Below are 25,255 nucleotides of genomic sequence, written 5' to 3' on the forward strand. Positions count from 1 at the left end.
TTTTTTTCTTTTGTTTCATTATTTATTTTTGAGAGAGAAAGAGTACACACGTGCACATCAGTGTGAGAGGGGCAGAGAGAGAAGGGGACAGAGGATCCAATCTGAAGCGGGAGCAAGCCCTACGTCGGGCTTGAACTCACAAACCGTGAGATCATGACCCGAGCTAAAGTTGGACACTCAACCGACTGAACCATCTAGGCGCTTCACACATACTTAAAAAAATTTTTTTTTAATGTTTATTTATTTTTGAGACAGAGACAGAGAGAGAGCATGAGTGGGGGAGGGTCAGAGAGAGGGAGACACAGAACACAGCCAGCTCCAGACTCTGAGCTGTCAGCACAGAACCCAATGCAGGGCTCAAACCCACAGACCACAAGATCATGACCTCAGCCAAAGTCGGATGCTTAACTGACTGAGCCATCCAAGCACCCCTCACATACTTTTTTAAAAAATGAGTAGCGAGGTTCACAGGTCACAATAAGCATCCTTCCAACATTAAAGTAAAATATCTGTATACTAGCAAAGGCCATTTATAAAGATTTCTTATATCACTTGATATCACTAGATACAGCAAACCCATAAAGAGTTTATGAAGTTCACAACCCACTAGAAGGGGAAAAATGGTATCTTGGTATGTACTGAGGCTCCAGAACTAGTTAATTTTTGCTCCTTCCATTTTAATTGGTCGGTTTAAGTAAACCTCCTCATTTATATACAGGATCAGGTTGTTTTTGCAACCCACTGACTGGACTTCCGACAGAGTGCCTTATTGGTCTCATGACCGGCTATTAATTTAGTTTCTGCTTCGAAGCAATCTTTTCCACAAGGTCATTTCATATGTTTATAATTTATGTAAAAGGTGAATGTTTAATCCAGTTTCCTTCATTAAAAATCACCGATGTCAAATCTCACACCTTCCGAGGCGTAGAAAAAAACTCAGTAAAGCCTCACAGACAATTTCATTCATTATACTAAAATAATAAAGCACATTTTTCTTCCAGGCATGACTGCTGTCAATGGAGTTTATAGCTCGACCTTTTATTATCTCAACAGTGGTTTCAAAGGAGGAGTGACAGAACTGACCTAAGGCACCACTGCTCTTGTTGACGATGTTTTAAAAAGATAAAGCCCAGGTTCACCTGCAGAGACAAACCTTCCTGAAAAAAGAGTTTTAGCAATCTACGTTTTTCCAGTAACAAAGCAAAGAGAATCTTAAATAAGAACTAAGACAGGATACTCCAAACATTTTTGTGGATTTTTATTTTCCTCAAAGACTATCTGTTTCACAATAATGATTTCCATTTAGGGAAAATTTTACTAGTCTCTTGTCCAGTGTAGTTAATTATCAGTAAATACACCCAATAACTATAATGTCTGATTGCAATTTCTACAACTCAAAATTATGAATACCAAAAATAAAAACTTAAACAACAATGACAGAACAAATGGGAGCTCATAACACAGACTTGGGAGTCTAGGTGGGGGACAAAAAATAAGTATTCACACCCCTTACATTTATTTATAGCATAATTAGGAGACAAAGTTCTGAGTACTTAAGTGTTTCTTTTCCTACAATATTTTAAAAAATTGTGGTCACAGAATAGACACATTTTCAGATAAGAAAAGATTCAGAAGATTTGCCCATATAAGGATTTTGGAGAAGTTATTTAAAGATTTACTTGAGCAAAACAAGAGTAAAATAAGAAACAGGAAGTCATGAGATGTAGGGAATAGTGAATCCACGCTGGAGAACTATGCCACAGAGAACAGCACCATGGGTCCCCCCTGAAACAGGTTAACAGAGACTCGAGCTGAAGAGTTTCTAGGAAACAAAGGGCTTCAAGATGAGTTAGTGTGCTGGAGATACAAGAAGAATTTAAGGATAGGATTAAAGCACAGAAGGAAAAAAAAAAGAATTGGTAGAGACTTATAATTTTAAATGTTCAAATTTTAAAATCAATCTACAAGCATGAAACTAATTACAGGTACTTCATGTAATGATCGATTTCAACAAAATTAAAAAAAAAAAAAGGTAGAGGAGCACCTGGATGGCTCAGTCAGTGCAGCATGAAACTCTTAATCTCAGGGTCATGAGTTCAAGCCCCATGTAGGTGTGTACCCTCCTTAAAAAAAATTTTTTTTTAAAGTAGACAAAGCAGAAATGGAGGAGATAAAAGCTAAAGTGGCAGGGCAGACATAAAAATGTGCGGAGATGCTGTCTATAGCTGATAGAAAACTGTGGCAACAGGTCGAAGGCATGAAAATAGTAACAGGACTATGGTGTGTGTGGGGGGCAAAGAATGGGAGAGTAAGTCAGTGTGTTTGGCAGGACCAGTTTCTTCTCCTTTTTCTTTATTTTGTTTTTGTTCGTTTGTTTGCTTGTTTGTTTTGAACATGGTCTCTTTGAAATCTGGACTTGCTTTCTTTGAAACATACCCATAAGTAGACCATGAAACTTTCCCAGAAAACTTAGTCCAGGTAGATAGTATCATAATCTACCAGTTACCTAAACTACAAACTGCCCTAGTGCAGTGGACTTGAGACTGCCTCAAATTCTTTCTAGTTCTCTCACTGGGAGGTGGGGCTATTCACCTCTGCTTCAATCAGGGCTTGCCCTTTGACACACAGAATGCAACTGGTACAGCACTCTGGGATGTCTGAACCCAGGCACTAAGAAGGCTGGCTGCTTCTGCTTTTGTTCTTTGAAAAGAAAGAAGAAAGAAGAAAGAAGCAGCAGCAGCTATATAAGAAGGTGGACTGACATGGGACACCATGCTGTGAGGAAGCCCAAGGTAGCCATGTAAAGATGCCATGTGGAAGGGAGATCATCTATTCTCTCACCAAGGAGAACCCAAACTCCAAGGTACTGAGTAGACACGTGTTGTTGTTTGAAGCCACTAAGTCTGAGGGTGAGTTTGTGTTGCATTAAGCAATACAAAATCAGTATCTGGAAATGGGGTGATGCCAAAACCAAAACCTAAATTATGTGGCATTGGCTTGAGGAGTGGACATGCTATGGCCACTGAACAAAATGCTCATGGGAGGTAGAAGGACAGTGAGGAAACTGCCGTTGAAGGGTGGAGAAAAGAGGGCAGGAGTCGTGTGTCAACAGAACGGGTGAAACGTGTTGGTGGTAATGTGCACAGTAGAAAGAGCAGCTTGTCGGTCAGGTCGAAGAGATTCCAGGAAGAACCTTAACAGTGCAACTGGCTTCTTTTAGCTGCCTGTGATAACATATGGGGGAAACCAGATAAGCGAAGAACAAACTGCTTGATTTTCAAGCAGAAATTAGAGGAAATTTAAGGGGTCCAAGACTTTATGGGTCCAACAGTGAACAGCTTCTCAACTGCAGCCTTCCGCAGCAAAAGACTCCCAAAGTAAAAAATAGCCTCATAGTCTGTGGGCAAAGACCAAAATAGGGGTCTTCCAGTATAACTGGCTTCAGAATAAAATCAAGAAAGTACGAACTCTTTTTTAAAACCTTAAACATCTGGGGCGCGGGGGTGGCTCAGTCAGTTAAGTGTTTGACTCTTGGTTTCAGCTCAGGTCATGATCTCACAGTTCATAGGATTGATCTCCGTGTGGGTGTCTGCACTGACCACGAAGAGACTATTTGGGATTCTGTCTTTCCTCTCTCTCTGTCCCTCCCACACTCGTTTGTGCTTGCTCTCTGTCTCTCTCTCCCTCTCTCAAATAAACATTTTTTAAAAAGCTGTTAAGGGGCGCCTGGGTGGCTCAATCAGTTAAGCGTCTGACTTCAGCTCAGGTCATGATCTCGCACTTTGTGGGTTCAAGCCCTGCGTCGGGCTCTGTGCTGACAGCTCAGAGCCTGGAGCCTGCTTCCGGTTCTGTGTCTCCCTCTCTCTCTGTCCCTCCCCCACGTGTGCTCTGTCTCTCTCTCTCTCAAAAATAAAAATGTAAAAAAGAAAAAAACTCAAAGATCTGAGGACCTGCCTCCTAGATTCTCTTGGCTAGACAAAGATTTTAACCTGACAGCCAGCCTGAAGTACAGAAGGGCAATCCATCTCAAAGATATTTCTGGTTATGACTTTTGTCCAACAGAGTAGACTATAATTTTATATACAGGAAACCCTTAAAAACTTTGGAACCTATACCAGCTTGGTCTAAAATGAAATGAGACATTCCACAATGAAAGGAAGCCTCTGGGCCCCCCAACTTTTCTGGGTGGGAAGCAGGCTGAAAAAGCTATTCGGCTGCAAACACAGTCACATAACATTGGAAAGAAAGAAAGACACAGAAACTGGAACAGAGAACTACAAAAAACCACTCCCAGTGAGAATGGGACCCTACACAGGGTACACTCCCTGCCCCCCAGGACAGGGGGAACTGAATGGATTTCAGAATTGCTGCAGACCAGTACCTGTTATGTAGCTCCATAAACCACCCCCCCACATCCATTTTGAACAGCATCTACTGTAATTACCTTGTCCCTGCCTTCACATTTTATACTGGAGGGGGGAACCGGATAACTTGTCCTTTTAGTTCTCTGGTCTCTACACTGGAGACATCACACCCAACATAATGCATCTGCACCTGTACAGGATTTAACAAATGAAATTCTGGTATCTGCGTATGAGCCTGATGCTGTAATGGCACAAGACTGCCGTCATTGGTATCGGCCGACTGAACTTCACATGTGAAAGAATGTAAATAATCGTGAGCAGAGGACAGATTGTGCTGGATTAAACGTGTCCACACATTCTTCGATGGGGACCACTTTCACCTGGTCTTGAACCTGGTCTGGCCTTGAGACTAATCTGACCAATCCAATGCAGCAGAAATAATGTTCTGGGATTTCTGCACCCATGCGTTAAGAAGGGTCTTCAGCTTCTATTTTTGCATGCTGAGGCGAAACCAGTCACCACTAAAGAAGTCAGAGGACTCAGAGACTGAAGTGCTGTGAGGAAGCTAAAGCTAGCTGAGTGGAGACACGACAAGGGGTGAAATTCCTGGCTGGCCCCTCAGATGACAAGGCAATCTCCCCTGAGGCAGCAGTCAGTGAAGGAGCCATCCTGAGACTCCTAGCTCCATCAGAAACCGCACAGAGCGGAGAGTTCTCACCAAACCCTGCCCAGAGTGCAGAATGGTGAGCAGCTAACAGATAGCCATTGGTTTAAGCCATTCTGTTGGTGAGGTGATTTGTTTTGCACCCTGGAAAAACAAAACACCAAACCGCTCACTCTCCCTTCACCCCCATCTACCATCTATATGCAAATAATCATTCATTTCTGTCTCTACCTCCTTAAAAGTGCTCTCAGAGCCCCACCCCACTCCCCACTCCCTTGTTTGTACTCAGTTTCATCGTTTTTCTTTTGAATGGACTATTTCAGGAGCTTCCTAATACCCATTCACCCTTTCACCCTTCACCCATTCCCCATTCCCCAAACTACAAAATCTCATTTCTAAATGCAAATCCAGCATCATGCTCATGCTTAGCCTATCACTAGCTCCCCATCACTCACAGGATAAGCCCTTTGCATGACATACAAAGCCTTCCACCATCTGGCTTCAGACCACCTTTTCAGCTTCATGTCCCGTCATCTTCCATGGGCAGCGGGGACTCCAGAAAAAGAATACGTCTAGCATGAAAAACCCAAGACTGGGTTCTGAAATCTAGGTGCATGTATGCTGCCACAAATTAACCATGTGAGCTTGGGCAAGTCACTTTAAACAGGCTTCGGTTTCCTTTCCATATAACATTTGTGTTAGACAAGAACTAGATAATGTCTTGATCTCTCATTCATCTTTAATAAGCTGTAATTCTCAAAATTCTTGTTAAAAATTAGCCAGGGGGTGCATGGGTGGCTCAGTCAGGCGACCAACTCTTGGTTTCAGCTCAGGTCATGATCTCACGGTTGTGAGATCGAGATCGAGCCATGCATCAGGCTCTGTGCTATCTGCATGCAGCCTGCTTGGGATTCTCACTCTCCCTCTTTCTCTGCCCCTCCCCAGCTTGTGTGCACTCTCTCATTCTCTCTCTCGCTCTCTCTCTCTCTCTCTCAAAATAAATAATCTTAAAAAAAAAAAAACTTAGAAAAGAAGGAAAATATGTTTCAAAGGGGGAGTTATACACACTGCTCTCCTCCTTGGCCCCAGCCCACCCTCATGCCAGCTTGAAAGCTTGTCTTCAGACCACCTCCCCTCTTCCATTCCCAATTTCCCCTTTACTTCCTCACAAGAGTCATTACCTTCACAAACCCCACCTTCCTTCTCATGATGGCTCCCATGGTGGGGATGAGCAACATCGGGGAGGACACCCTCGGCAGTCTGTATGCATGAGCTATGACGAGTCAGGTACTTCACGGGCAAGGACTACCCCTCTAAGTATTTTCAGTCAGTATATAATCCTAAATGGCTTCTGCATTAGGCAGCTGTTTTCAGTAGCTGAAAGTACAGTAGGATTAAAAAGAACACAGTACTTCACCTTCAGAGGCACAATCCATTCTTTTCCATCAATAATTACGTAGAAAAAAAAATTTTTTTTTTCGTAGAAAATTTTAAAATACAATACTACGGGGTGCCCTGGGTGTCTCAGTCAGTTAAGCAGCTGACTCTTGATTTAGGCTCAGGTCATGATCTCACGGTTTGTGAGTATGAGCCCCGCGTTGGGCTCTGTGCTCACAGGGCAGAGCCTGCTTTAAATCCTCTGTCTCCCTCTTTCTGCCCCTCCCCTGCTCTCTTTCTCTTTCTCTCTCTAAAATAAATGTTAAAACAACTCTTTAGAAATACAATATTCTGGGGAGCCTGGGTGGCTCAGTTAGTCGGGCATCCGACTTTGACTCAGGTCATGATCTCATTCGTGGTTCGTGAGTTCGAGCCCCAGGTTGGGCTCTATGCTGATGGCTCAGAGCCTGGAGCCTGCTTTGGATTCTGTGTCTCCCTCTCTCTCTGCCCCTACCCTGCTTGCACTCGCTCTCTCTCGCTCTCTCTCTCTCTCAAAAGTAAAGATTAAAAAAAATTTTTTTTCACTACAATATTCTGCAATGAGAAATTTTCTTATCAATAATTAACAGAATTTACATATTAATACACATTTTTTCACCCACAGAACACAGCAGGGTTATTTTCTAGATAATTAAGATTTTTCTTTTTTTTTTTGTTTGGACTTTTAAGGGTTTTTTTGTTTTTTGGATTTTTTTAGCTACTGAGAAATAAACAAGTTCAAATTAGTTTTAGAATGTGTCTATCAAACTAGAAGTCATAAGAAAGACTGCATTGTAATCTCCATGAAGACAGGTACTTTTTCAGTCTTGGAGACTAGAATATCTGTCAAATTAATAGACGAATTAATAAAAAGTGAACATTAAGCCCTGAGGCATTATTCAAATCATGAAAACCTATGGACTTCTGCTCAAACCAACACTTCAAATAAAAATTCTGATTAGCATGTCCTAACACATGGAGATCTTGAGCTGTTCCTCCTCTGTCTATTGCAAAGCTATTTAAAAGAGACTATGTGTTCTCTGTAGGATGTGTAACAGTTAGCCAAGGGTGTCCCAAAGTCAAGGTTATTTATACACAGCATGCATTCTAGCAGAACCATTCTTACTTACAGACTGGAGAGATGGAGTTCAATAATTTTTACTAATAAACAATTTAAAACATGTTTATATCAAAATAAACAAGATGTGCTACAGGACAAACTAAAATTTGCAATAATTCTTAATATACAGCAAAGCCTTCAAAGCAATTTAGAGTTTGTGACAGACTGCAAAATTTTCACCTCCATTCTCCCCAGATGTGCACCTTCATTTTTCTCTGCCATAAGTTTTGTTGAAAAATTCACAAGAACTGAATAGAATATTTCACACCACTCTCTCCCCATAAGAACCAACCATTTATATAATGACTGTAGTATAATAAATGCTTCCCATTCTCAGGCAAGAGTTTCAAAGAAAAAAAATATATTATTTAAAGTTGAACTTCCAGATTACATTACCCATTTAAAAGGTCATTTGCCTCCCTGACTCCATATATTTTATTTGGTATGTAAAACCTGTACTTTAAAAACTATTTTCCATGTGATCTTCCACCCTTAGTTTAGACACACACACACACACACACAAGGTATCATAACCTGCAATGAAAAGGTTTCTAATAAATTATTTGGTATGTGCATTTTAATTCAGGTGAGCACAGAATAAAGGGTAAAATTTACAAAGAATGTAAAAGTGAGAGATACAGGAGACCTTTTTATTGAAATAAGAGTTGACAGTGTTCCACCAGTTTCAAGTGTATAACACAGTGATTCATTCGACAATTCTATATATTGCACTATGCTCACCAAGACTTAAGTGTAGTTACCACCAATCACCGTGCCATATTGTGTTATTGATTATATTCTCCATGCTGTATTTCTCATCCCCACCCCCAAGATTTATTTATTTTATAACTGGTATAAAGTTTGTACCCTTTAATCCCCATATACTATGTAAACACACACGAGGAAAACAGAATTCACAGAAAGTAGAGTTACACACACACAAGGCATGTGAACTTCTGTCACTGCCCCAAATAAGAGGAAGCTGTGAAGCATGCCAGCCATCAGGCCCTGGGGGAAGGAGCTCCACAGTCTAGTTTCACAGTATGTGTGGAATTTGTGGTCATGGGGAAAGGACACACAACCCCCGTGCTCCAGGGCCCCTCTCTCAAGGGCTGTTCCAAGCATGCAGTTCCAAAATAAACCAAACTGACTGGCTGCCTTTCACCCATGGGTGATGACCCACTCCTGGTACATGGCCAGGTATCACAGATCCAAGGTCAATGCACTTTGAATTCCACATCTTCCACCACATACTCAGCTTTAAATCCTTACTCATTTTACTTTTCAGATAAAAGGTTGTGGGTTCTTTTGTCAGGAAGAAAGCATTAAAATAATTATTGGTTCTAATTTCATAGGAATAATAAAAACTCATTTGCTAACAACTAGTTTTTCATTACCAAAAATGTTACTACAGGCTCTATTATATTGCTCAAACTATATTCTAAATGGTTTTGGGTTTTTTTGCATGTTGTCATTGAGTTATAAAACTTACCCATTTCACCTGGTAGACAACTTCACGAATACAGGCAAGAAGTGTAAATAATTTTGTTAAACACTCCAACATTTCCACAACTCACATGCTGCTCCAAAATACTTAACAAATACACCAAAAAGATGATTTACTACTTACTACTATTTGTTTCTTTTCCAGTTTTATTGAGGTATAATTGACACATTTTGTTGTATTAGTTTTAGGTTTACAACACGATGATCTGATTACTTACTATTATTTCTATATTTCTTATGATACAAATTTTAGTTACACTAGATTTCATCATAAATTCTTTTTCCTGTTCTTAGTTGCACTACAGCATTGTTATGAAGTCCAATATCTCATCTCTTCTTAAGTTTACTACTAAACTTTAGTGTTTACTATTTGAAGAGCTCAAGCAAATTGACAGCAAAAACAGATTCCAGTAGGACAAAGGATGTGAACAGATAATTCTTAAGAGAAGTCATAAAGACACGGTTGAAATGTAAAGTCAAAAATAATTAAAGAAATACAAATTAAGTCAAGAAGATGACAGTTTTGGAAAAGATTATAAAGCAAAGGTTATATACAGTGATAGAGAAGATTCAGTGAAACCACACACCTATAGACACTGGTGGTGTAATTGTAAATCAGAATAGGCTTTCAGTAAAACAACTGGGCAAAATGTTTAATACCTTCATACAACTCACCCCAACTTATCCCCCTGCCACAACAAAATAAATATATAAATATATTTCTAAAAATTATTAAATTATTCTTAAAAATAAATTTTTATTTTATTTTATTTTATTTTATTTTATTTTATTTTATTTATTTTATTTTGAAAGAGAGAGCGTGCATGCAGTAGTGAGCACAGGGGAGGGGTAGATTGAGGGAGAGAGAGAATCCCAAGCAGGCTCAGCACTATTGGTGCCAAGCCCAATGTGGGGCTCAAACTCACGTACCACGAAATCATGACCTGAGCTGAAGTTTGAGCTTAACCGACTGAGGCACCCAGGAGCCCCATAGTTGTAGCCCTATTTTAAAGTGATTAAAAACAATTTTTAAGGGGCGCCTGGGTGGCTCAGTCGGTTGGGCGTCCGACTTTGGCTCAGGTCACGATCTCACGGTCCGTGAGTTCGAGCCCTGCGTCGGGCTCTGGGCTGATGGCTCAGAGCCTGGAGCCTGCTTCCGATTCTGTGTCTCCCTCTCTCTCTGCCCCTCCCCTGTTCATGCTCTGTCTCTCTCTGTCCCAAAAATAAATAAACGTTAAAAAAAATTTAAAAAAAAATTTTTTTTAAGAATTCCTGGAAATTTATTTAGGGGCACCTGGGTGGCATAGATGAATTATATAGCATATTCATTCTGAGAAGTAATGAACAATCACTTTTTTTTTAAATGACACAATAAAAAAAGCAGAATATAAAACTGTATACATATTATAATACTTCAACACTTTTTGTTTTAATTTAGAATAGTTTTAGACTTATCAAAAAGATGTGAAGACAGTATAAAGAGTTTCTACATAATCTAAACCCAATTTCTCCTACTGTTAACATGTTTCTTTGGCATGCATTTGTCACAATTAGTGAACCCATATTGATACATTATTATTCACTAAAGTGCATGCTTTATTCAGATGTCCTGAGTTTTTCCCAAATGTCCTTTTCTGTTCCAGGACCTCACCCAGGATACTACATTACATTTAGCCATCTTGTGTCCTTAAGCTCCCTTGGCTATGACAATTCTCAGACTTACTATTATTGATGACCTTGACAGTTTTGAGGCAAGCTCATCAGGCATTTTATAGACTGTTTCTGAATTGGGATTTTTCTAGTGTTTTTTTCATGATGACATGGGATGATGGGTTTGGGGGAGGAAGACCACAGAAGTAAAGTGCTATTTCTACCAATTCATTTAATAGAAAGCATGGAAAAAAGAAACAAAATGCTAACAATAAGTAACTTGGGTAATGACAGCCTATGGATAATTTTTTTCTTCTCTGCAATGATCTAAATGACCTTTTAAAATATTTCACAAAAACCATTTTCATGACTGTAAGAGGGAAACACCTAAAGAGAAACCATGCAGTTAAAAATGGAACAAAAGCAGAAATATGTCCATGTGCTGTCCTGCCTCCCATGCTCAGAACCAGGGTGGCTACACTTGTCTACCAGCTGCTGTTTCTCCCCCTGGTCACAAGCAGCCATGCAATTGGCATGACAGCTGTTGAATGACTTCTAGGTACTGGCACATCTATGTAGGCTAGACCTAGAGAAGGGAGACTCTTTGGGAAGGTATCATTCTTCCTGACATCTTTCTTTTTTTAAATCTTTTTTTTGTTAATGTTTATCTATTTTTGAGAGAGAGAGAGAGAGAGAGAGAGAGTGCATTGCACACAAGTGGGGGAGGGGCAGAGAGAGAAAGAGGGAGACACAGAATCTGAAGCAGGCTCCAGGTTATGAGCTGTCGGCCAAGAGCCAGATGTGGGGCTAGAACTCTCAAACCATGAGATCGTGACTTGAGCCAATGTCGGAAGCTTAACCGACTGACCCACCCAGGCACCCCTATATCTTTCTTACATATAGGCCAACACCTAATATCTTTATGGATGCAAAGGGAAAGTTCAGCTCATTAAATTCTCCTCTAGAGGAAGGGAGGATCATAAACTATTAGGTGATGCAATCAAGTTACAGAATAGCATAAATACTATGATACAATTTTGATGAAAAGATATAATATATACATCTCCAATAAATCATATGTATGTATCAGTCTATAATATCCTGAGGGAAAGGAGAATTAAAATGGAAGCTGTTGTTTGCTTTTCTTTTTTTTTTTTTTTTACTTTTTATACTTTCATAGTATATAAACTTTACCATAAGCATCTTTTGTTATCATAAAAAGAATTTTAAAATATAGAAAAGCTTTAAACCAAAAACTTATCTATTTAAAAAGTTAAATTAGCCACTATATACAAAATAAGGCACAGTTCCAAAGAGCAAACCACAACAAGGAAGTTTCAATAAATCTCAAGCATAACATTCCAAGACTACAACTCTTCATCTATCTTTTAAGAATGTAAATGCCGCGGAGCCAAGATGGCGGGAACAGCATGGAAGTTTTTTGTGTGTCTCCTGTCATGAAATACAGCCAGACCAACACTAAACCAACCTACACAACTAGAAAACTGACTGGAGGATTAACACAGCAATCTGCACAACCTGAACCACAGAATTCAGCAGGTACACAGCGCAGAAAGATGAACTTGGGGAGTGGGAAGGTGCAGGAAGGGAGGTGCTTTTGTGAGCGGATAGAGGACGCAGACTGGATGGGGGGAGAATACAGGAAAAGAACCCCTCCCTATAAGCAGCTGGAGAGAAAGTGGAAAATTGGAAACAGCCGCAGGGACTAAAACTAAAAAGGGAGAAAGGAGAAAGGAGACGGTTTAAATTCCATTAAGACTATAAACAAGGGGAGCGCAAAGGCTGCAACTCCCCAGCTTGATACCTGGCAGTGCTCTGGTGGGAAGGGTGAATGCCCAGGAACACAGTGGGGTCCGAAAGGTTCTCAGGCCACACGGGGAAAAGCGGTTCCACTGCTGGAAGGACATTTGGTAGGGACTGTTGAAGCCACCTGGTCCCAGCAGACCCCAGAAAATGGCCACATTCGCTGGTGCTGGAACAAGGCTGTTAAGGGCGAAGTCTGGTGCCAGGTGTGTGTTGTGATTTTCCCTAATTCCTGAAACACTGCTGCTACACTGTCTTGTGAACTTTTTCTGGGGCAGGCTGGCACCTTGCTTCAGTCTCGGGGCACTGGCAGCAGCAGGGTCCAGCAAGCGTTCCTTGGTGCAGCTGACATTCGGCCATTGTTCATTCGGCCATTGCTCGGTGAGACCCTCCCGCAGAGAGGCCGTACGGGTCAAAGCCGCAGTCTTTCAGAAATAAGGGGTCGGGGAAGATAGCCGCATATGACACAAAACTCAGGAGAGAGGTACTGCCTGGGGCCTGCCTGGTCAGAGAGTGAAAAAGTGGGGAGTGGACGAAAGATGAAGACAGGGACTGGTGCACAATTGCTGATTCAGAATAGACTGGGTAGCTGAGTAGCGTAGGGTCACCGCTCCCGCGCATGCGCATACGCACCTACAAGCGGCGCAACAATCCACCCCAATAGGCTAGCAGCGCCATCTAGTGGAGAGGGGAGTCTTTACACTAAGCCCCACCCAAGTGGGTCAACCTCCCTCTTCAAGAACAGAAGTCTCACCGCCTGCTTAGTTTATGGACTATAAAGCGCTTCACAGTCTGACTTCTAGAGGAAAATGAAGTAATTTCAGTCCTACTTCAATCTGTTAGCAGGTCCATCTATTCAATTTTCTCTCTTTTTTTCTTTTTTTTTTTTTACATTTCTTTTATTTTTCTTGAATACAGAAAGAGAAAACATTTATTTTTATTTTCAATTTTTATTAAAATATTTTAATTTAATTTTTATTACTATTTTTACTTTTGTGTAAATTTTTTCAAATTCTATCTTACTTCCATCAGTTTATTTTAGTCTACTTCAGTGTATTCACTTTTTCAAACAATTTCCTTTTTTTCTTTTTTTAAATATTTTTCCTCTTTTTCGTTTCTTTTTTCTTAAATACAGAAAAAGAAAAAAAATCATTTTTATTTTTTAATTTTTATTAAAAATATTTTCTTTTATTTTTTCTACTATATTCTTTACTTTTGTATATATTTTTTTTCAAATTCTATTTTACTCCCATCATCTCATTTTAGTCTACTTCAGTGTATTCATTTTTCTAAATTCTCAAACGATTTCCTTTTTTTTCTCCCCCCCCCCCTTTTTTCTCTAATCTGTCAAACCACTTTCAACACCCAGACCAAAACACACCTAGGCTCCAGCATCATTTATACGATTTGTGTGTGTGTGTTTAATTTTTTAATTTTAATATTTTTTTAAATTTTAATATTTTTTACTTTTAATTTTTCTACCTCATTAATTCCTTTTCTCCCTTCAAATTGACAAAACAAAGGAATTCATCCCAAAAGAAAGAGCACAAAAAAACGACAGCCAGGAATTTAACCAACACAGATACAAGCAAGATGTCTGAACCAGAATTTAGAATCACGATAATAAGAATACTAGCTGGAGTCGAAAATAGATCAGAATCCCTTTGTGCAGAGATAAAAGAAGTAAGAAATATTCAGAATGAAATTAAAAATACTATAACTGAGCTGCAATCACGGATAGATGCAGCAGCGGCAAGGATGGACAAGGCAGAACAGAGAATCAGTGATATAGAGGTCAAACTTACAGAGAATAATGAAGCAGAAAAAAAGAGGGAGAGTAAGGCAAAAGAGCACGATTTAAGAATTAGAGAAATCAATTGAGAACAAACTGAAGGTTGATGGGGGGTGGGAGGGAGAGGAGGGTAGGTGATGGATATTGAAGAGGGCATCTTTTGGGATGAGCACTGGGTGTTGTATGGAAACCAATTTGACAATAAATTTCATATATTAAAAAAATATATAAAAATTTTAAAAAATTAGAAAAATCAGTGACTCATTAAAAAAGAGCAACATCAGAATCATAGAGGTCCCAGAAGAGGAAGAGACAGAAATAGGGGTAGAAGGGTTATGTGAGTGAATCATAGTGGAAAACTTTCCTAACCTGGGGAAAGACACAGACCTCAAAATCCAGGAAGCACAGAGGACCCCCATTAGATTCAACAAAAACCGACCATCAACAAGGCATATCATAGTCAAATTCACAAAATACTCAGGCAAGGAGAGAATCATGAAAGCAGCAAAGGAAAATAAGTCCTTAACCTACAAGGGAAGACAGATCAGGTTGGCAGCAGACCCATCCACAGAAACTTGGCAGGCCAGAAAGGAGTGGCAGGATATATTCAGTGTGCTGAATCAGAAAAATATGCAGCCAAGATTCTTTATCCAGCAAGGCTGTCATTCAAAATAGAAGGAGAGATGAAAAGTTTCCCAGACAAACAAAAATTACAGGAGTTTGTGACCACTAAACCAGCCCTGCAAGAAATTTTAAGGGGGACTCTCTTATGGGAGAAAAGATGAAAACATATATATATATGTGTGTGTGTGTGTGTGTGTGTGTGTGTGTGTGTGTATATGTATATGTATATATGTATATGCACATATATATGTATATGTATATATGTATATGTACATATATATATGTATATATGGAAATACACATATATATAATATATATTTATTTTGGTATTTATATATAATATATATTGTATATATATGCAAATATATATGTATAATATATTTATAGTGTGTGTATATATATATATATATATATATATATATATATATGGAAATAGATAAATACCAAAAGCAACAAAGATTAGGAAGGACCAGAGAATACCACCAGAAATTCCAACTCTACAAGCAACATAATGGCAATAAATTCATATCTTTCAGTACTCACTCTAAATGTCAATGGACTCAAGGCTCCAATCAAAAGACATAGGGTAACAGAAGGATAAGAAAACAAGATCCATCTACATGCTGTTTACAAGAGACCCACTTTAGACCTAAAGGCACCTTCAGATTGAAAATAAGGGGATGGAGAACCATCTATCATGCTAATGGTCAACAAAAGAAGCTGGAATAGCTATACTTACATCAGACAATCTAGACTTTAAAATAAAGACTGTATCAAGAGACACAGAAGGGCATTATATCATAATCAAGGGGTCTATCCACCAAGAAGATCTAACAATTGTAAACATTTATAAATGCACAAATGTGAGAGCACCCAAATATATAAATCAATTAATCACAAACATAAAGAAACTCATCGATAGTAATACCATAATAGTAGGAGACTTAAACACCCCACTCACAGCAATGGACAGATCATCTAATCAAAAAAATCAACAAGGAAACAAAGGCTTTGAATGACATACTGGACCAGATGGACTTAACAGATATATTCAGAACATTTCATCCTAAAGCAGCATAATATACATTCTTCTCCAGTGCACATGGAACATTCTCCAGAATAGACCACATACTAGGACACAAATCAGCCCTCAACAAGCAGAAAAAGATCGAGATCATACCATGCATATTTTCAGACCACAACGCTATGAAACTCGAAATCAACCACAAGAAAAAATTTGGAAAGATAACAAATACTTGGAGACTAAAGACCATCCTACTAAAGAATGAATGGGCTAATCAAGAAGTTAAAGAGAAAATTAAAAAGTAAATGGAAGCCAATGAAAATGATAACACCACAGCCCAAAACCTCTGGGATGCAGGAAAGGTGGTGATAAGAGGAAAGTATATAGCAATCCAGGCCTTCCTAAAGAAGGAAGAAAGGTCACAGATACACAACCTAACCTTACACCTTAAAGAGCTGGAAAAAGAACAGCAAATAAAACCCTAAACCAGCAGAAGACAGGAAATAATAAAGATTAGAGCAGAAATTAATGCTATCAAAACCAAAAAAACAGTAGAACAGATCAATGAAACCAGAAGCTGGTTCGTTGAAAGAATTAACAAAATTGATAAACCACTACTCACTGAACAAAAAAAGGAAAGGACCCAAATAAATAAAATCAAGAATGAAAGAGGAGAGATCACAACCAACACAGCAGAAATAAAAACGATAAAAAGAGAATATTACGAGCAATTATATGCCAATAAAATGGGCAATCTGGAGGCAATGAACAAATTCCTAGAAACATATACACTACCAAAACTGAAACAGGAAGAAATGGAAAATTTGAACAGACCCATACCAGTAAGGAAATCGAATTAGTAATCAAAAATCTGCCAAAAAACAAGAGTCAAGGGTCAGATGGCTATCCAGGGGAATTCTACCAAACATTTAAGGAAGAGTTAACACCTATTCTCTTGAAGCTGTTCCAAAAAATAGAAACGGAAGGGAAACTTCCAAACTCTTTCTATGAAGCCAGCATTACCTTGATTCCAAAATCAGACAGAGACCACACTAAAAAGGAGAACTATAGACCAATTTCCCTGATGAACATGGACGCAAAAATCTTCAACAAGATACTAGCCAACCAGATCCAACAATACATTAAAAAAATTATTCACCCACCACCAAGTGGGATTTATACCTGGGATGCAGGGCTGGCTCAATATCCACAAAACAATTAACGTGATTCATCACATCAATAAAAGAAAAGACAAGAACCATAAGATCCTCTCAATAGATACAAAGAAAGCATTTGACAAAATACAGCATCCTTTCTTGATAAAAACCCTCAAGAAAGTAGGGATAGAAGGAGCATACCTCGAGATCATAAAAGCCATATATGAACAACCCAACGCTAATATAATCCTCAATGGAGAAAAACTGAGAGCTTTCCCCTTAAGGTCAGGAACAAGACAGGGATGTCCACTCTCACCACTGTCATTCAACATAGTATTGGAAATTTAGCCTCTGCAATCAGACAACACAAAGAAATAAAAGGCATCCAAATCAGCCAGGATGAGGTCAAACTTTCACTCTTCACAGATGACACGATACTCTATATGGAAAACCCAAAAGATTCCACCAAAAAACTGCTAGAACTGATTCATGAATTCAGCAAAGTTGCAGGATATAAAATCAACGCACAGAAATCGGTTGCATTCGTATACACCAACAATGAAGTGACAGAAAGAGAAATCGAGGAATCGATCCCATTTACAGTTGCACAAAAAAACCATAAAATACCTAGGAATAAATCTAACCAAACAGGTGAAAAATCTATACACTGAAAACTATAGAAAGCTTATGAAAGAAATTGAAGAAGACACCAAAAAATGGAAAAAGATTCCATGCTCCTGGATAAGAAGAGCAAATATTGTTAAAATGTTGATACTACCCAAAGCAATCTACATATTCAATGCAATCCCTATCAAAATAACACCAGCATTCTTCACAGAGCTAGAACAAACAATCCTAAAATTTGTATGGAACCAGAAAAGACCCTGAATAGCCAAAGCAATCTTGAAAAAGAAAACCAAAACAGGAGGCATCACAATCCCAGACCTCAAGCTATACTACAAAGCTGTAATCATCAAGACAGTATGGTACTGGCACAAGAACAGACACTCAGATCAATGGAACAGAATAGAGAACCCAGAAATGGGCCTACAAACATATGGCCAACTAATCTTTGACAAAGCAGGAAAGAATATCTAATGGAATAAAGACAGTCTCCTCAGCAAGTGGTGCTTGGAAAACTGGACAGCGACATGCAGAAGAATGAACCTGGACCACTTTCTTACACTATACACAAAAATAAACTTAAAATGGATGAAAGACCTAAATGTTACACAGGAAGCCATCAAAATCCTTGAGGAGAAAGCAGGCAAAAACCTCTTTGATCTTGGCCGCAGAAACTTCTTACTCAACACGTCTCCTGAGGCAAGGGAAACAAAAGCAAAAATGAACTACTGGGACCTCATCAAAATAAAAAGCCTCTGCACAGCGAAGGAAACAATCAGCAAAACTAAAAGGCAACCGACAGAATGGGAGAAGATATTTGCAAATGGCATATCAGATAAAGGGTTACTATCCAAAATCTATAAAGAACTTATCAAACTCAACACCCAAAAAACAAATAATCCAGTGAAGAAATGGGCAAAAGACATGAATAGACATTTCTTCAAAGAAGACTTCCAGATGGCCAACCAATACATTAAAAAATGCTCCACATCACTCATCATCAGGGAAACACAAATCAAAATCACAATGAGATACCACCTTACATCTGTCAGAATGGCTAACATTAACAACTCAGGCAACAACAGATGTTGGCAAGGATGCGGAGAAAGAGGATCTCTTTTGCACTGCTGGTGGGAATGCAAACTGGGGCAACTACTTGGGAAAACAGTATGGAAGTCCCTCAAAAAATTCAAAATAGAACTACCCTATGACCCAGCAATTGCACTAAATACCTAACAAGGTATTTATCAAAGGGATACAGGTGTGCCATTTTGAAGGGACACGTGCACCCCCATGTTTATAGCAGCACTATCATCAATAGCCAAAGTATGGAAAGAGCCCAAATGTCCATCAATGGATGAATGGATAAAGAAGATGTGGCACATATATACAATGGAGTATTACTCGGCAATCAAAAAGAAAGAAATCTTGCCATTTGCAACTACATGGATGGAACTGGAGGCTATTATGCTAAGTGAAATTAGGCAGAGAAAGACAAGAATCATATGACTTCACTCATATGAGGACTTTAAGAGACAAAACAGATGAACATAAGGGAAGGGAAGCAAAATAATATAAAAACAGGGAGGGGGACAAAACAGAATAGACTCATAAATATGGAGAACAAACTGAGGGTTATGGGAGGGGCTGTGGGGGGGGGGGTGGGCTAAACGGGTAAGGGGCACTAAGGAATCTACTCCTGAAATCATTGTTGCACTATATGCTAACTAATTTGGATGTAAATTTTAAAAAATAAAAAAATAACATTTAAAAAAAAGAATGTAAATGCCGCATTTGTGTTTTTCCTTTCGTAAAACTGAAATTAAATGTAGCTGTCTATGTTTCTTGCACATCTCTCTCTGCCTATCATTTTAAGAAGGGTGTTCATGACAAGCGCTAACATCAGGGAGATAGGTTTCTCAGGCATAACTGAATTAGTTCACTCAGGCCTTTCAAACAGCTGCAGTGTCTAAAAGCATCCAACCGTGAGGGCAATGTGCCCACATGTTCCTTTCCTTTTTAACAAGCTGTTTGATATACAAATCTTCAAGAGAATCTGTTAAGAAACCCATCTAAGGGTCCAACCCAGGAAGGTAATACGAATCACTTCCACAGAGACTCAGAGGATGAACACAGCCTTCCTTATCATTTTATTCTTTACAAACCTTACTTATTTCCAAGATGATTGGGCATCACTTGGTTTGAAAAATGGCACAGATATTCAGATTTCTATCCAACTTCTTTGACTTAAAGCACTGCAGGCCTTTGTTCAGACACAAATAAATATGCTGTCTTGTGACTTTGTCCTTCCTTTCTGCCTCAGCACAGTTTTATGAAACTAAATGTGGCAAAAGAGAGTAGCAAGGAAATGAAACACTGGAGGTTAAGTGTTGATGAGGATAAGAGGATCAGGAAGGATTTAGCACATCCCAGTGGCTTAGCCCACGGCAACTGAGAAGCGATTTCAAAATACAGGGACTTGAGCGAATTCCTTTTTTTGTAAGATATATAGTTCTATTTACTAACATGTTTATGGTTCCTAGAAGAGTAGCATAAACAAAAGTGATTTATTGGAGAAACAAGAAAGCTCAGGAAAGATTAGGCAGTTTTCTCCATATCAGATTGGAAGGTCCTGCATGACAAGATATTATCTCATCTATATGATATGCTTGCCCATAAGGAAGGTTTAGGGCAGGTGAGTTGGAAAAAAGAATGTAAAGCCATGGACATATGCCCAGCACCCACAGGTCAGTAAAGGTTCTAACACATACTCAGGTACATGCAGAATTCAAGTAACCCAGATCGTCAATGTCCTAAGGAAACTGAACATAATAGTTATGAATCATGTACAAGTTCTTGATAAACTGAGGCAGGTAAAACCATTGAGTAGCTGACCAAAGCTTCAGAAGTATTTCTGATCTACACATGCACGGAGGGGAAACTATCCATCCAGGCCCCTGGATGTCAATATTGGTAGGTAGGGACTAGCTCTAAACTCCAGCTGCCTCTCCTTTATCTCTCTGCACTTCTGTTTCTTCACCCAATGATCATCTGGGTGTTATCTGATGCCGGGGCCTGTGCTGGGTGCTGGATTTAGTACGATTAATAGGCCACGGGCTCTTCCTTCAAAGGTATCAACATCTCCAGGAGGAGATCCTCTGTTTTTGCCAGACTAATACCTTCCAAATCTCTGTCTGAAAGACTACACTTCTGGATTCTACAAAAATGGCAGCAGCAATGGAAGCATAGTTTTTGAATCTTCCCAAATCAATAACTAATTACAAAACCAAAACTTGTAGACAACATCCATAACAAAAGAAGATGAGAAAGTATCCTTGTGAATCCCAAACACAACTGGTGTGGTACAAATCACACAGAGCTGCAAGATTTGCATGGTCTCTGTATCTCTGGGGAAAGAAAAGGGAAGCAATGGGGTGACTAAGGAGCCTGAGAACAAGAGTAGCCAACAGTTACTCACTGTAAAGCCTGGCTGGCCAATCTGAGAATAGCAGTGGATCCTGGGAGGTTTCTGTCTACTCCAAAAACAGGTGTGACAGACGTCCACATTCAAGAGAGGAACCCACACTGATAAGGAACTGCTGTACATGGAATCAAACTTGAGCAGGACAGGAAAAGAAAAGAGAAGGTCCAGATAAAAGAGAAATAGGGAATCCTGCAGAAAATCTCAGTAAACAAGCTATTGCATATTTTAACAGTTTTATGACTATATAACCTACTAGATTCACCTTTTTAAAGGTGTACATTGACTAATTTTTAGTATATTTCAAAAGCTGTGCAACCATCACCACTACCCAATTTTAGAACATTTCCAAAACCCCACAATGAAACCTTGCACCTGTTACCAGTCATACCCCCACACCGGCAACCTTCCCTCCAGCTCCTCCAGTTCTAGGAACCACTTAATCTATTGTCTCTCCATACTTTTGACTATTTGGAACACGTTTATACAAATGGTGTTCTTTCGTGATCTTTTGTGACCGGCTTCTTTCACTTTGCACTTTTTGAGATTCATCTATGTCATAGCACTCATTAGTAATTCATAAATTTCATTCCTTTTTATTGCCAAATAGATTCCACTGCATGGATAGACCACTTTTTTAACTGTTCATCACTTAATGGATGTTGTTGTCTACTTCTTTAGCTATTATGAATAATGCTGCCATGCCATTCATGTGCAAGTTTTGTATATAGCATGTTTTCATTTCTCTTCAGTAGATACCTAAGGGTGGAAATGTTGAGCCACATAGCAACTCTGTTTAATCTTTTGAGGAATTCCCCACTGTTTTCAATCGTGGCTGCACCATTCTACATTCCTACTAACAGTGTATGAGGGTTCCAATCAGTCCTCTTATTATTTATTAATGCTTGCTATTGTCTATCTTTTTTATTATAGTTGTTTCTCTGGTAGGTCTCAGACAGTATCTCGTGGTTTTGATTGGCAGTTCTCTAATGGCAAATGATGTTGAACATTTTTAATGTGCTTTTTGGCTATTTGCACATCATTTGGGGGAAAATGTCACTCAAATACTTTGTGCATTTTTAATTGGATGATCTGTCTTTATCATCCAATTAAGTTATAAGAATTATAACTTATAAGAGTTATAAGAATTCTTTATATACTCCAATTACAAGTCCCTTTAAATATATGACTTACAAATATTTTCTCTCCATCTGTGGGTTATCCTTTCACTTTCCTGATGGTAAAAGTATACAAGGCTTTTAATTCTGATGAAGTCCAACTTAATCAACCTTCCCCTTTGACCTTTGTATTTTGGGGGTCATATCTAAAACCCATTGACTAAGCCATTAAGATTTGCTCCTACATTTTCTTCTAAGAATTTTATAGTTTTAACTCTTACATTTAGATACATGATTCACTTTAATTCTGGGAGATAGTGTGAAACAGTGCAAATGCATCCTTCTGCATACAGAAGTTTTCCAAACTTCATTTCTGAATACCATTTATTAGAAAGATAATTACTTCCCCACTGAATTGTCCTGGCATCCTTGTCAAAAAGTCAACTCACCATAAATGTAAGGGTTTGTTTCTTTATTCAGAATTCTGTTCCATGAATCTATTTGTCCATCTTTATGTGAGTAGCACACTGTCTTGATTACTGCAGCTTTGTAGTAAATCTTAACTGGTAACAGTGAGTCTTCCAACTTTGTATTTTTCAAGGTTTTTTTGAGTATTCTGTCTCTTGCCTTTCCACACGAACTTTAGGATCAGCCCGTCAATGTCTGCAAAAAGGAAGCTAGGATTCTGACAGGTATTTCACTGAATCTATAGACCAACTTGATCTGTAGATCAACAACATTAATTCTTCTAGCCCATGAACATGAATGGCTTGCCATTTATTACAACTTTTTTATTGTTTTTCAGTGGCATTTTGTAGTTTTCAATGCACATATCTCACACTTCTTACATTAAATTTATGCCTAGGTATTTTGTTCTTCTGGATGCTAACTGTTTCTTTAACATCTTTTGGGCTTATTTATTGACAGATGGAAATTTTAGGTCTTAATCATTTCACCCAGAGCAAAATCTATACACACACACACACACACACACACACACAAATACATTAAAATGTCACTTTTTCAGAAAGATCTATAGATCAGTTGTCAGTCTTACCCTCAAGAAAACTTTCTTCGGGGGGTGCCTGGGTGGCTCCATCAGTTAAGCATCTGACTTTGGTTCAGGTCATGATCTCATGGTTCATGGGTTCAATCCCCATGTCAGAATCTGTGCTAACACCTCAGAGCCTGGAGCCTGCTTTGGATTATGTGTCTCCTTCTCTCTCTGCCCCTCCTCCACTCATGTCTGTCTCTGACTCTCATAAATAAGTAAATGTTAAAAAATTTTTTAAAAAGAGGGGCGCCTGGGTGGCTCAGTCAGTTAAGCGGCCGACTTCGGCTCAGGTCATGATCTCGCAGTCCATGAGTTCGAGCCCCGCGTCGGGCTCTGTGCTGACAGCTCAGAGCCTGGAGCCTGTTTCAGATTCTGTGTCTCCCTCTCTCTGACCCTCCCCCGTTCATGCTCTGTCTTTCTCTGTCTCAAAAATAAATAAACGTTAAAAAAATTTTTTTAAAAAGAAAACTTTTTGAGAAGTTATACTTTGAATACATAAGTGTGTGTCAGAATTATACACATATGTGTTGTTTTTTTTTTTTTTTTTAAGGCTAGGAATGTACATGCAGAATCTTACCATTGTTCATATTGCAGCGATGACTGGTTTGGGGCATTTTTTTCCTCTTTGCTCAATTTGTTTTGTTTTCTTTTAAGTTTATTTATTTTGAGAGTGCACACACAAACAGGGGAGGGGCAGAGAGAAGGGGAGACAGAATCCCAATCAGGTGCCATGCAATCAGTGCAGAGCCAGATGTGGGGCTGGAACTCATGAACTGTGAGATCCTGATCTGAGCTGAGATCAAGAGTCGGACCCTTAACCAACTGAGCCACCCAGGCATCCCACTCAATTTGTTTTTTTAATGTTTTCTGTAATAAACATGTATAGTTTTTATCTAACTCTAAATTTGTTATTCATGTTTAAAGAGTGTGTTTTCATTTCTGTCCAGGAAGTTCATCAACTGCCTCAATTTAAGACTAAGGACATGATGTCTGGGTTCACAGTTATGGTGTTATTCCAAGTCAGTAGTCTTAGCAAATTTTGATTCTTTTCCAGTGTGGATTTATTCAAAAATACTCAGTAAGTGTTCTTTTTCCTTCAAATATTGTGGTTGATAGATCATTTAAAGTATTTGGGCCCCTCTTGAATTTTCACTAGTTTAGTTCACTCCAGTTTGAAGTGTGAGGTTCGATTCAGAGTCATCTGTGGAGAAGTTTCACAGTAAAACAAACAGAATCCTACATATAATTTCAAGGAGCAAAACCACAAATCTCTTTAACAAATTTCTGTGACCTACAAAGCCCTTCAAAGAGATCATGAATGTTCTCTGACACCCCAGCTTCCCTTTAGACATTTATGTAATCTCAGTTAATAAATTTTGCAAATGCTTTTCTAGAGAGCTATAAAAGTTCCTTCTAATCTTAGGATGTTAAATACTAGTGTTGATTTATACTTGTCCTGCTGTATCACCTTTGGAGGAAATGAATCTAATGGAAAACTTAAATGTTCTGACCCACCTCACAGAAGTTATAAAGAATTTACTCAGCTTCGGGATTTTTCAATTTCTTCACCAAATCCAAGCTTATCCATGTTTATCCATGCTTATCCTTGTTCTGTCGTGACTTGCCACAGACCTCAAACCCAGTTGCCTACTTTGTACAAAGGAATCAACAACCCACTCTGAGTACGGCTGTGAGGTTTAAGTACACTAATATACATAAAGTTCCTAACACAGTGCATGTTCATGACAATCACCCAGTAAATGGCAGCTTCAATTAGTGATATTTAACATACGGTAAAGCCTTCTATATTATGCCTATCTTTCCGTTTCATACCTAA

The 25,255-nt window shown here is 38.9% G+C and overlaps 1 protein-coding gene across 3 annotated transcripts in view; it reads right to left on the reverse strand.

Annotated features, from left to right (window-relative positions):
* The window catches only part of TBC1D4 (TBC1 domain family member 4), a 184,605-nt gene that overhangs the window by 94,415 nt on the left and 64,935 nt on the right, over positions 1–25,255 (reverse strand). The window lies entirely within an intron of this gene.

This window comes from Panthera tigris, chromosome A1 (genome assembly GCF_018350195.1).
Source record: "Panthera tigris isolate Pti1 chromosome A1, P.tigris_Pti1_mat1.1, whole genome shotgun sequence".
In the NCBI taxonomy this organism is placed as follows: domain Eukaryota; kingdom Metazoa; phylum Chordata; class Mammalia; order Carnivora; family Felidae; genus Panthera; species Panthera tigris.